We start from the raw sequence: 11,474 nt of genomic DNA on the forward strand, positions 1-11,474 counted from the left end.
ACATATCTGGATATTATTTTTGACGATATACAGTGCATTCGGAAAGTAGTCAGACCCCTTGACTTTTTCCACATTTTGTTACATTAAAGCCTTATTCTAAAATTGATTAAATTGTTTGTTTTTTCATCATCAATCTACACACAATCTACATAATGACAAAGCAAAAAAAGGTTTTTAGAAATTTGTGCAAATTTATTTTTTTAACAAACCGGAAATATCACATTTACATAAGTATTCAGACCCTTTACTAAGTACTTTGTTGAAGCCCCTTTGGCAGTGATTACAGCCTTGAGTCTTCTTGGGTATGATGCTACAATCTTGGCACACCTACAGTACCAGTCAAAAGTTTGGACACACCTACTCATTTTTATTTTTACTATTTTCTACATTGTAGAATAATAGTGAAGACATCAAAACTCTGAAATAACACATATGGAATCGTGTAGTAACAGTCTATGACTAGGGTGGCTGGAGTCTTTGACAATTTTGAGGGCCTTCCTCTGACACCGCCTGGTATAGAGGTCCTGGATGGCAGGAAGCTTTGCCCCAGTGATGTACTGGGCCGTACGCACTACCCTCTGTAGTGCCTTGCGGTCGGAGGCCAAGCAGTTGCCATACCAGGCGGTGATGCAACCAGTCAGGATGCTCTCGATGGTGCAGCTGTATAATTTTTTGAGGATCTGAGGACCCATGCCAAATCTTTTTAGTCTCCTGAGGGGGAATAGGCTTTGTCGTGCCCTCTTCACGACTGTCTTGGTGTGTTTGGACCATGATAGTTCGTTGGTGATGTGGACACCAAGGAACTTGAAGCTCTCAACCTGTTCCACTACAGCCCCGTCTGTCACTTGAACACTGTGAAGCATTTATTTGGGCTGCAATTTCTGAGGCTGGTAACTCTAATGAACTTATCCTCTGCAGCAGAGGTAACTCTGGGTCTTTCTTTCCTGTGGTGGTCCTCATGAGAGCCAGTTTCATCATAGCGCTTGATCGTTTTTTCGACTGCACTTGAAGAAAAGTTCAAAGTTCTTGACATTATCCGGATTGACTGACCTTCGTGTCTTAAAGTAATGATGGACTGTCGTTTCTCTTTGCTTATTTGAGCTGTTCTTGCCATAATATGGACTTTTATCAAATAGGGCTATCTTCTGTATACCACCCCTACCTTGTCACAACACAACTGATTGGCTCAAACGCATTTAGTTTAACTTTTAACAAGGCACACCTGTTAATTGAAATGCATTCCAGGTGACTACCTCATGAACCTGTTTGAGAGAATGTCAAGAGTGTGCAAAGCTGTCATCAATGCAAAGGGTGGCTACTTTGTAGAATCTCAAATACAAAATATATTTTGAATTGAATAACACTTTTTTGGTTACTACATGATTCCATGTGTGTTATTTCATTGTTTTGATGTCTTCACTATTATTCTATAATGTAGAAAATAGTACAAATAAAGAAAAACCCTGGAATGAGTAGGTGTGTCTAACCTTTTGACTGGTACTGTATATTTGGGGAGCTTCTCCCATTCTTCTCTGCAGATCCTCTCAAGCTCTGTCAGGTTGGATGGGGAGCGTCGCTGTACAGCTATTTTTAGGTCTCTCCAGAGATGTTTGATCAGGTTCAAGTCCGGGCTCTGGCTGGGCCACTCAAGGACATTCAGAGACTTGTCCTGAAGCCACTCCTGCGTTGTCTTGGCTGTGTGCTTAGGGTCATTGTCCTGTTGGAAGGTGAACCTTCGCCCCAGTCTGAGGTCCTGAGCGCTCTGGAGCAGGTTTTCATCAAGGATCTCTCTGTACTTTGCTCCGTTCATCTTTGCATCGATCCTGACTAGTCTCCCAGTCCCTGCCTCTGAAAAACATCCCCACAGCATTATGCTGCCACCACCATGCTTCACAGCAGGGATGGTGCCAAGTTTCCTCCAGACGTGACGCTTGGCATTCAGGCCAAAGAGTTCAATCTTGGTTTCATCAGACCAAAGAATCTTGTTTCTCATGGTCTGAGAGTCTTTAGGTGCCTTTTGGCATACTCCAAGTGGGCTGTCATGTGCCTTTTACTGAGGAGTGGCTTCCGTCTGGCCACTCTACCATAAATAAATAAAATAAATAATATGCCATTTAGCAGACGCTTTTATCCAAAGCGACTTACAGTCGTGCGCGCATACATTTTTGTGTATGGGTGGTCCCGGGGATCGAACCCACTACCTTGGCGTTACAAGCGCCGTGCTCTACCAGCTGAGCTACAGTGGACCACATAAAGGCCTGATTGGTGGAGTGCTGCAAAGATGGTTGTCCTTCTGGAAGGTTCTCCCATCTCCACAGAGGAACTCTGGAGCTCTGTCAAAGTGACCATTGGGTTCTTGGTCACCTCCCTGACCAAGGCCCTTCTCCCCCGATTGCTCAGTTTGGCCGGGAGGCCAGCTCTAGGAAGAGTCTTGGTGGTTCCAAACTACTTCCATTTAAGAATGATGGAGGCCACTGTGTTCTTGGGGACCTTCAATGCTGCAGACATTTTTGAGTACCCTTTCCCTGATCTGTGTCTCGACACAATCCTGTCTCGGAGCTGTACAGACAATTCCTTTGACCTCATGGCTTGGTTTTTGCTCTGACACGCACTGCCAACTGTGGGACAGGTGTGTGCTTTTCCAAATCATGTCCAATCAATTGAATTTACCACAGGTGGACTCCAATCAAGTTGTAGAAACATCTCAAGGATGATCAATGGAAACAGGATGCACCTGATCACAATTCTGAGTCTCATAGCAAAGGGGCTGAATACTTATGTAAATAAGGTATTTCCGTTTTTTTTTAAATACATTTGCAGAAATTTCTAAAAATCTGTTTGCGCTTTGTCATTATGGGGTATTGTGTGTAGATTGATGAGGAAAAACATTAATTTAGTCAATTTTAGAATAAGGCTGTAACGTAACAAAATGTGGAAAAAATAAAGGGGTCTGAATACTTTCCAAAGGCACCAAAACTCCAGTATTTTTCCTTCATAGCTTGTTCTACATCTTCTTTTTAAATAAGGAACCAATTTGTTTTCAGCACTTTTTCCATGACTGATCAAAACTTGGCTCTCTCTTGTCCCTCTGCAGCAGACATGGTGAGCAATATGTTTGGAACATTGAATCTCAATAAAATCACAGTATCGAATCGCAATACATATCGTATCGGCACTGAAGTACCATGATAATATTTTATCGTGAGGTCCCTGTCAATTCCCAGCGCTATAAATCACTACTTTAATCAGAGAAAACGCTGTCATTTAAAGAAAGCAAATACGACAAGAATCTACAATTAGATGTGTGCAGGGCTTTCCCTTTTTCGTTTAAGGAAAGTTTCTCACAAGACACAAGAGGAAGAATAAAACTAGTAGGCATATTTTTTTAGTAATTGTCTCTCTCTTTTAAAGGTCTTCTCTCGTCCATTAGCCTTGAACAGCTTGCTATCACTTTACACTGGGCTACAGCCACGGAGCAAAGGTACAGCTGTTATCTAGCCTTATAATGTTGCTATTTCCCTCCACCACTAATATCAAGCCACCTGACGGTCATTTTCTCCAGATGCCCGGCCCGGCAGCCCCTACGCAAACATGGCCCATATGACACTAGAGGAAGGCAACAGAAGGCACATTCTGTTAGCCCAGCGCTAGCTCAACAAAGCATCCTTGTAGAGTGACAGAGTCGCCTTGGTTACCAGTGTCGTTTCCTCCTCCTTCCACTGCTGCTCCAGGGAGCTGTAGTCAGCACCACATACTACCCCCTCCTTCCTCCTCCCTCCTCTCCCCTGCCTCCTGGCTCCGCAGGTGCACATGTACAGCTAATAGAGGAAACCACAGAGCAGGTTGAGTGTTTAGCAGGGTGAGCCACTGAACCCCGTCGGCCCATTAAGTGTGTGCGGTGCAGGGAGCACGGTGCCGGTGACACGGCCACAGCTCAGGTTGAATAATTCAAAGGGCCAGTCACAGGTGGCCCTATTACCTTATCACATACACACTGCTGGGGATTACATAGACACACACACACACACGCCTTACATAGAGATACTGTAGTGTAGAGGGGGAACCTGAACACAGTCACCTGTTTCAGTGCTGTTGTTGTTATTGTGATCACATGATTGTGAAGATATCAAGCCAAAGTCAGGCTCCTGTGTGTGCAACGGTGCTATTTTCCGTTACAGACATTTCCATGGCATCAGATGTAGGATGCAGGTGTCTGAGTGTTATGATTGTTGATTGTTATGTGAACACATTTCTAGCAAGCCACACCACAGACCTACACACCGATTGGAATAGACCCTGGATAAACAGTCTAAAAATGTACACATCGTACAACCATACAGTCGCAATGACCCATCTCTAACCATTTGACCCATCTGACTATCTCATACATTTGAAGACGTTGTTTGGATCCACAATGAAAAACTGTGAGATCAAAGGGACCGACTAGTCTGAAGGTCATTCAGGTGCTTGACCCTTTGAGTCATCATGACTCATTGGTACAACTTGAAATAATTATTATAGTAATCAGAACACCATCTCTTCCTCACACACATATAAACACACACACACACACACACACAAACACTAACAAACAGTTCTATAATATAACTCACATAATCCTACTTGAGATATTGTTGCTCTTTAATTATTTGTATTGTTCTATTTTCTTCTTTTTTCTTTTCTTCTTTTATTTCTTTTATATTTTTTATAATTTTTTTAAACTTCAGTTTATTTTAGTAAATACTTTCTTAACACTTATATTTCTTAAAACCGCATTTTTGGTTAAGGGCTCGTAAGTAAGCATTTCATTGTAAGGTCTACACCTTTTGTATTCAGCGCATGTGACAAATACGATTTGATTTGATTTGATTATGTGGGAATCCCCATGTAGATCGGGATGGGGGACAACAAACAGAGGTTAGAGCGTTAGACAGAAAGATTACTCAGAGGATTTAGAGGAGGCCAGACACCGCTCAAGTGTGAGTCACTGTCATCTTCCCATCACTGAAGGGTGACATAGAGGCCAAGATACTTAGGATGCTCAGTAATAACCTAGCACCCCAGTCTCCTGAGCTATACACTACAGGTAATACATGCAGAACCACTAGTAAAAGTAAGGTATAGATATCATGGTCTTCCATTCCCTCTCTGGAATATCAAGTCATTAAATGTGTTGCATGGATTGTTCTTTGAGACTAAGACATGAGAGTGAATCTTCCACAATGACAAAGGTGCAAAGTGGACCTCCTCTTTCCAGGCTGTGTGTGTTCTGTGTTCTGTGTGTATTCAGGGCCGTAGCTCAAAGGCAGAGAGGGATAGTAGCCAACTATTTATTTACCCCACCACAGAAGGTGTGACGGTATCATTAACCTGCTAGTGCCAAATGATCCACAGTGTCTCTGCACAGTACAGGAAAGCCTCGTATGGGTATATTGTGACTGGTGAATCTACAGTAGGCCAGTTCCCTAACCAGAGGCACAATACAGAAAACGTCCATAGACAAAGAGATGTGTAGAGTTCTTCATCCACTGCTAAGTGACTATTGTAAAATTGTGCAATATCATACAGCTTACGTTCTGTATTCCAGGCTCACAACCTCACCATCCTCCTCTCACAATCAGGTTGCTGGTACAGCGGAAGACACACTACAATGTGTGTGCAGTATGAAAAAAGATATCCCATTCCTCTCCTACAAGGCTGCTGTGGGACAGATGGTACAGTATGTAGGTTGGTCTTTTAGAATTAATTCCCAGTGCTTGATGGATATCCACAGTGTCACTCTACTGCTCCCTGCCTTTGGCTGGGGGTGGCTAACCTGAATTATATCCGTTCAGAGTCATATCATGCTCAACAAAGGTGAATTACAATGATGTTATAGCTGTATCTTCATTTAAGCAATGTAGAATATCTACATTAAGGTATTGTAGGAGAAACAGATTAAAATCTACCACCGGGTGGTATAGGCTTCAATTGTGGTACCATGTTAATAGGCTGTTACCATGGAGGCAAATGCTTTGAGCACATCCATTGAAATGATTGTCTCATGGGAGAACCTGTTGCATTTTGATGGATAGTTTTGCTGTGATGATGAAAAAAAACGATCAGTCATTCACCGGTCACTGTCATGATGACGGACTGAAATATGTAGTGACAATATGTACAGTTTGAGGACCTGCCAGGTAAATGGGTTCAATTGGTTCAAGCATAACAACAGCGAGGAGGGATGTTAAACATAAAAATGTATAGTATCAGTCAAAGGTTTGGACACACCTATTCATTCAAGGGTTTCTCTATATTTTTACTATTTTCTACATTGTAGAATAAAAGTGACACGTCAAAACTATGAAATAACACATATGGAATCATGTAGTAACCAAAAAAGTGTTAAACAAATCAAAATATATGTTATATTTGAGATTCTTCAAAGTAGCCACCCTTTGCCTTGATGACAGCTTTGCACACTCTTGGCATTCTCTCAACCAGCTTCACCTGGAATGCTTTTCCAACAGCCTTGAAGGAGTTCCCACATATGCTGAGCACTTGTTGGCTGCTTTTCCTTCACTCTGCAGTCCAACTGTCAAGATCGTCTAAAACAGGAGACCAATGCGCAGCGTTGCGAGTGAACATGATATTTATTAAATAACGTACTCACGAAAACAAAACAAAAGACGATACGTGAAGTCCTCAAGTTACAAAATACTGACACACGGAACATGTAACAAGGAAACAAAAACCCACCAAACCAAGGTGAAACCCCACAGTATAAATATGGCTCCCAATCAGAGATAACGAGCCGACAGCTGTCACTCGTTACCTCCGATTGGGAGTCACCTGAATAAACACGAACAATCACCACACATAGAAATGAAACAACCAGAATACCCAACATAGAAATACACCCAACCAAGGAAAATGAACAACCCTGGCTCAATAATAAAGTCCATGGAGCCAGAGTGTCACACCAACTCATCCCAAACCATCTCAATTGGATTGAGGTCGGGTGATTGTGGAGGCCAGGTCATCTGATGCAGCACTCCATCACTCTCCTTCTTGGTCAAATAGCCCTTACACAGCCTGGAGGTGTGTTGGGTCATTGTCCTGTGAAAAACAAATGATAGTCCCACTAAGCCCAAACCAGATGGGATGGCGTATCGCTGCAGAATGCTGTGGTAGCCATGCTGGTTAAGTGTACCTTGAATTCTAAATAAATCACAGACAGTGTCACCAGCAAAGCACCCCCACACCATAACAACTCCTCCTCCATGCTTTACAGTGGGAAATACACATGCGGAGATCAATCAATCAATCAATCAATTTTATTTTATATAGCCCTTCTTACATCAGCTAATATCTCGAAGTGCTGTACAGAAACCCAGCCTAAAACCCCAAACAGCTAGTAATGCAGGTGTAGAAGATCACCCGTTCACCCGCATTGCGTCTCCCAAAGCCACGGTGGTTGGAACCAAAAATGTCCACTGGTCTAATGTCCATTGGTCGTGTTTCTTGGCCCAAGCAGGTCTCTTCTTCTTATTGGTGTCCTTTAGTAGTCGTTTCTTTGCAGCAATTCGACCATGAAGGCCTGATTCACACAGTCCCCTCTGAACAGTTGATGTTGAGATGTGTCTGTGACTTGAACTCTGTGAAGCATTTATTTGGGCTGCAATTTCTGAGGCTGGTAACTCTGCAGCAGAGGTAACTCTGGCTCTTCCATTCCTGTGGTGGTCCTCATGAGAGCCAGTTTCATCATAGCGCTTGATGGTTTTTGCGACTGTACTTGAAGAAACTTTCAAAGTTCTTGAAATGTTCCATATTGACTGACCTTCATATCATAAAGTAATGATGGACTATCGTTTTTCTTTGCTTATTTGAGCTGTTCTTGCCGTAATATGGACTTGGACGTTTACCAAATAGGGCTATCTTCTGTATACCTTGTAACAACACAACTAATTGGCTCAAACACATTAGAAGGAAAGAAATTCCACAAATTAACTTTTAAGAAGGCACACCTGTTAATTGAAATGCATTCCAGGTGAATACCTCATGAAGCTGGTTGAGAGAATGCCAAGAGTGTGCAAAGCTGTCATCAAAGCAAAGGATGGCTATTTGAAGAATATAAAATATAAAATATATTTTGATTGAACACTTTTTTGGTTACTACATGATTCCATATGTGTTATTTCATAGTTGTGATGTCTTCACTATTATTCTACAATATAAAAAATAGTAAAAATAAAGAAAAACCCTTGAATGAGTAGGTGTGTCCAAACCTTTGACTGGTACTGTATAATCTTATAGACTGATACTGTATGCACATAAAAAGCCTTTGAAATATTTGCTTTCTATGAGGAAAATAAGATGTTAGAAATGCATGTTGAGCAAATGGTTGGGAGGAAATAACATTTAGGCTACGGAACAAAATAAACAAGCAAATGAGAAAATTATAACTTTTAACATCACTAGCTCTGTGCATTGGCTAAAGTTGGGTAATATGACACATAATCAACCCATGCGTAGTTCATGCGTAATATATGTGTAATTAATACGCCCCAAGTCTTACTTATGAAACATAATTAAAATCTCTTTTTTTTTCATGTTAATATTGTATTTTCGCCAGATAGAGGGAGACGATCAGCGGCCGAGAACCCCCTTGATGGGCCCCGATCTTGACGGCGAACACGTCATGGAACATTCCCGGAACGGGCCAGTGTACCACCCACCATCCCTCTCACAGACACACACATTCAAGCACACAGAAACATACGACGTACATATAATTACAGACAACAACAGTCAACACGGATATAACACTATATACAGATAGGTGACAATGACAGAGAGATGTACATGGCCTTGACTGTTCTGCAGAGAGAGAGAAACACGATCTTCCTGCCATGAATCCAGCTTCATAGCTAGGTTTACAAGCCGTTTGCACTGGCCCTGCAAATTCCTTAAGATATTACGCAACATTCCTAATCTGCATGCAAGCACTGGGTATTCCCCACATAGCTATCATAATAAACGGAACAAAACACGATAGATTTTTCGTTACAAAACAACAAAATTGTACACTGGAAGTCAATTGACAGCTTCTATTTAGTCACTTACCGTGTCACACTTGAGGTGCCGTGCAAAAACTCACGTCCAGTAAAATCCCAGAGAAATTACAACCTATGACAACTCTCTTGACACTTCGCTAATTGTCGGATAAAACCGTCCAAGACTCCGAGTGAAAAATTAAACAGGATTTAGCACAAAAAAAAGATCGACTTCTGTATGACTATTCTAAAGCCTTATGCTGCTACTAAATGAAGACAAGTTGTGAGTAAAACATCCTCTTCGACACGATTTTTCAGTTTGTGAGGAAGACGCCGAAGCTATTATTCCTGGCACCACTTCCCAGAATAGAACATCTGAGAGAGGGAGAGGGGGGAGAGCGAGAGACAGAGGTAGAGAGCGAGGAAGTATGTGACAGTGTTTGGTGCGTGACGTCATCGGATCCCCCAGCTCGGCCCAGAGAGAGAGGCAGAAGCCATGGAGCGAAGCCGTGTAGGAGGGAGAGGGACAGGGAGAATCCGGCCCCGTTTCCCTCTCAACGGAGCTCTGTACAAAGGGAACTCCCTCAGCGGCGCGTCCGGGGATGTGACACGCAAACAGACAGGGTACATTTCATGCCAGGCCCAATTTGATGTATTTGCACTCATTTATTCTAGCCTCTATAAAATACCATGGTGTAATTACTGTGCCACAGTGAATGTAATTCAATAATGGTGTAAACACTGTTGCCACAGTGAATGTAATTCAATAATGGTGTAAACACTCTTTATTCTCAGGGTACAATAGGCAACCCGTTTCTGCCTCTTCATCTATTCCAGTGAAAATTATTCTCTACATGAGATTACATGCTGTTCTTTGAGCTGTATACTTCAGCAATTCCCTAAATAATTACAAAATGAGTTAGGCTACTAAAATGACAATTGCATTCATTATCAACAGTCTACAGCAGTCCATTGGTAGTTCAGAAGCAAAAAACAAAGTGAAGGGAATTGAAAAGGCCTATGGGTGCTAATGGTTTCATCTGTATGAGACTACGGTCACCATGCATTATCAAAATAGAATAACACCTGATGCTACTTATGTAGGCTATGTTAGACTGCATGTGCATCAATAGAACAACAATAGGGTCACCCTAAATTATCTGGAGCTTAAACCCAATACAATCACATGGTAGTTACAAAGGTACAGTGGGGGAAAAAAGTATTTAGTCAGCCACCAATTGTGCAAGTTCTCCCACTTAAAAAGATGAGAGAGGCCTGTAATTTTCATCATAGGTACACGTCAACTATGACAGACAAATTGAGAAGAAAAAAAATCCAGAAAATCACATTGTAGGATTTTTAATGAATTTATTTGCAAATTATGGTGGAAAATAAGTATTTGGTCACCTACAAACAAGCAAGATTTCTGGCTCTCACAGACCTGTAACTTCTTCTTTAAGAGGCTCCTCTGTCCTCCACTCGTTACCTGTATTAATGGCACCTGTTTGAACTTGTTATCAGTATAAAAGACACCTGTCCACAACCTTAAACAGTCACACTCCAAACTCCACTATGGCCAAGACCAAAGAGCTGTCAAAGGACACCAGAAACAAAATTGTAGACCTGCACCAGGCTGGGAAGACTGAATCTGCAATAGGTAAGCAGCTTGGTTTGAAGAAATCAACTGTGGGAGCAATTATTAGGAAATGGAAGACATACAAGACCACTGATAATCTCCCTCGATCTGGGGCTCCACGCAAGATCTCACCCCGTGGGGTCAAAATGATCACAAGAACGGTGAGCAAAAATCCCAGAACCACACGGGGGGACCTAGTGAATGACCTGCAGAGAGCTGGGACCAAAGTAACAAAGCCTACCATCAGTAACACACTACGCCGCCAGGGACTCAAATCCTGCAGTGCCAGACGTGTCCCCCTGCTTAAGCCAGTACATGTCCAGGCCCGTCTAAAGTTTGCTAGAGTGCATTTGGATGATCCAGAAGAGGATTGGGAGAATGTCATATGGTCAGATGAAACCAAAATATAACTTTTTGGTAAAAACTCAACTCGTCGTGTTTGGAGGACAAAGAATGCTGAGTTGCATCCAAAGAACACCATACCTACTGTGAAGCATGGGGGTGGAAACATCATGCTTTGGGGCTGTTTTTCTGCAAAGGGACCAGGACGACTGATCCGTGTAAAGGAAAGAATGAATGGGGCCATGTATCGTGAGATTTTGAGTGAAAACCTCCTTCCATCAGCAAGGGCATTGAAGATGAAACGTGGCTGGGTCTTTCAGCATGACAATGATCCCAAACACACCGCCCGGGCAACGAAGGAGTGGCTTCGTAAGAAGCATTTCAAGGTCCTGGAGTGGCCTAGCCAGTCTCCAGATCTCAACCCTATAGAAAATCTTTGGAGGGAGTTGAAAGTCCGTGTT

At 42.3% G+C, this 11,474-nt stretch overlaps 1 protein-coding gene across 1 annotated transcript in view; it reads right to left on the reverse strand.

The window, feature by feature from the left end:
• LOC311108833 (transcription factor HIVEP2-like) overlaps positions 1-9,409 on the reverse strand; it is an 89,342-nt gene extending 79,933 nt beyond the window's left edge. The window contains exon 1 of the mRNA XM_084151596.1: positions 9,106-9,409. The gene's annotated coding sequence lies outside the window, so the exon portion shown is untranslated. The remainder of the gene's footprint in view (positions 1-9,105) is intronic.
• Positions 9,410-11,474: the final 2,065 nt, after the last annotated feature.

The sequence above is a fragment of the Coregonus lavaretus genome (genome assembly GCF_964263955.1).
Source record: "Coregonus lavaretus genome assembly, chromosome: 33".
Taxonomy (NCBI): Eukaryota; Metazoa; Chordata; class Actinopteri; order Salmoniformes; family Salmonidae; genus Coregonus; species Coregonus lavaretus.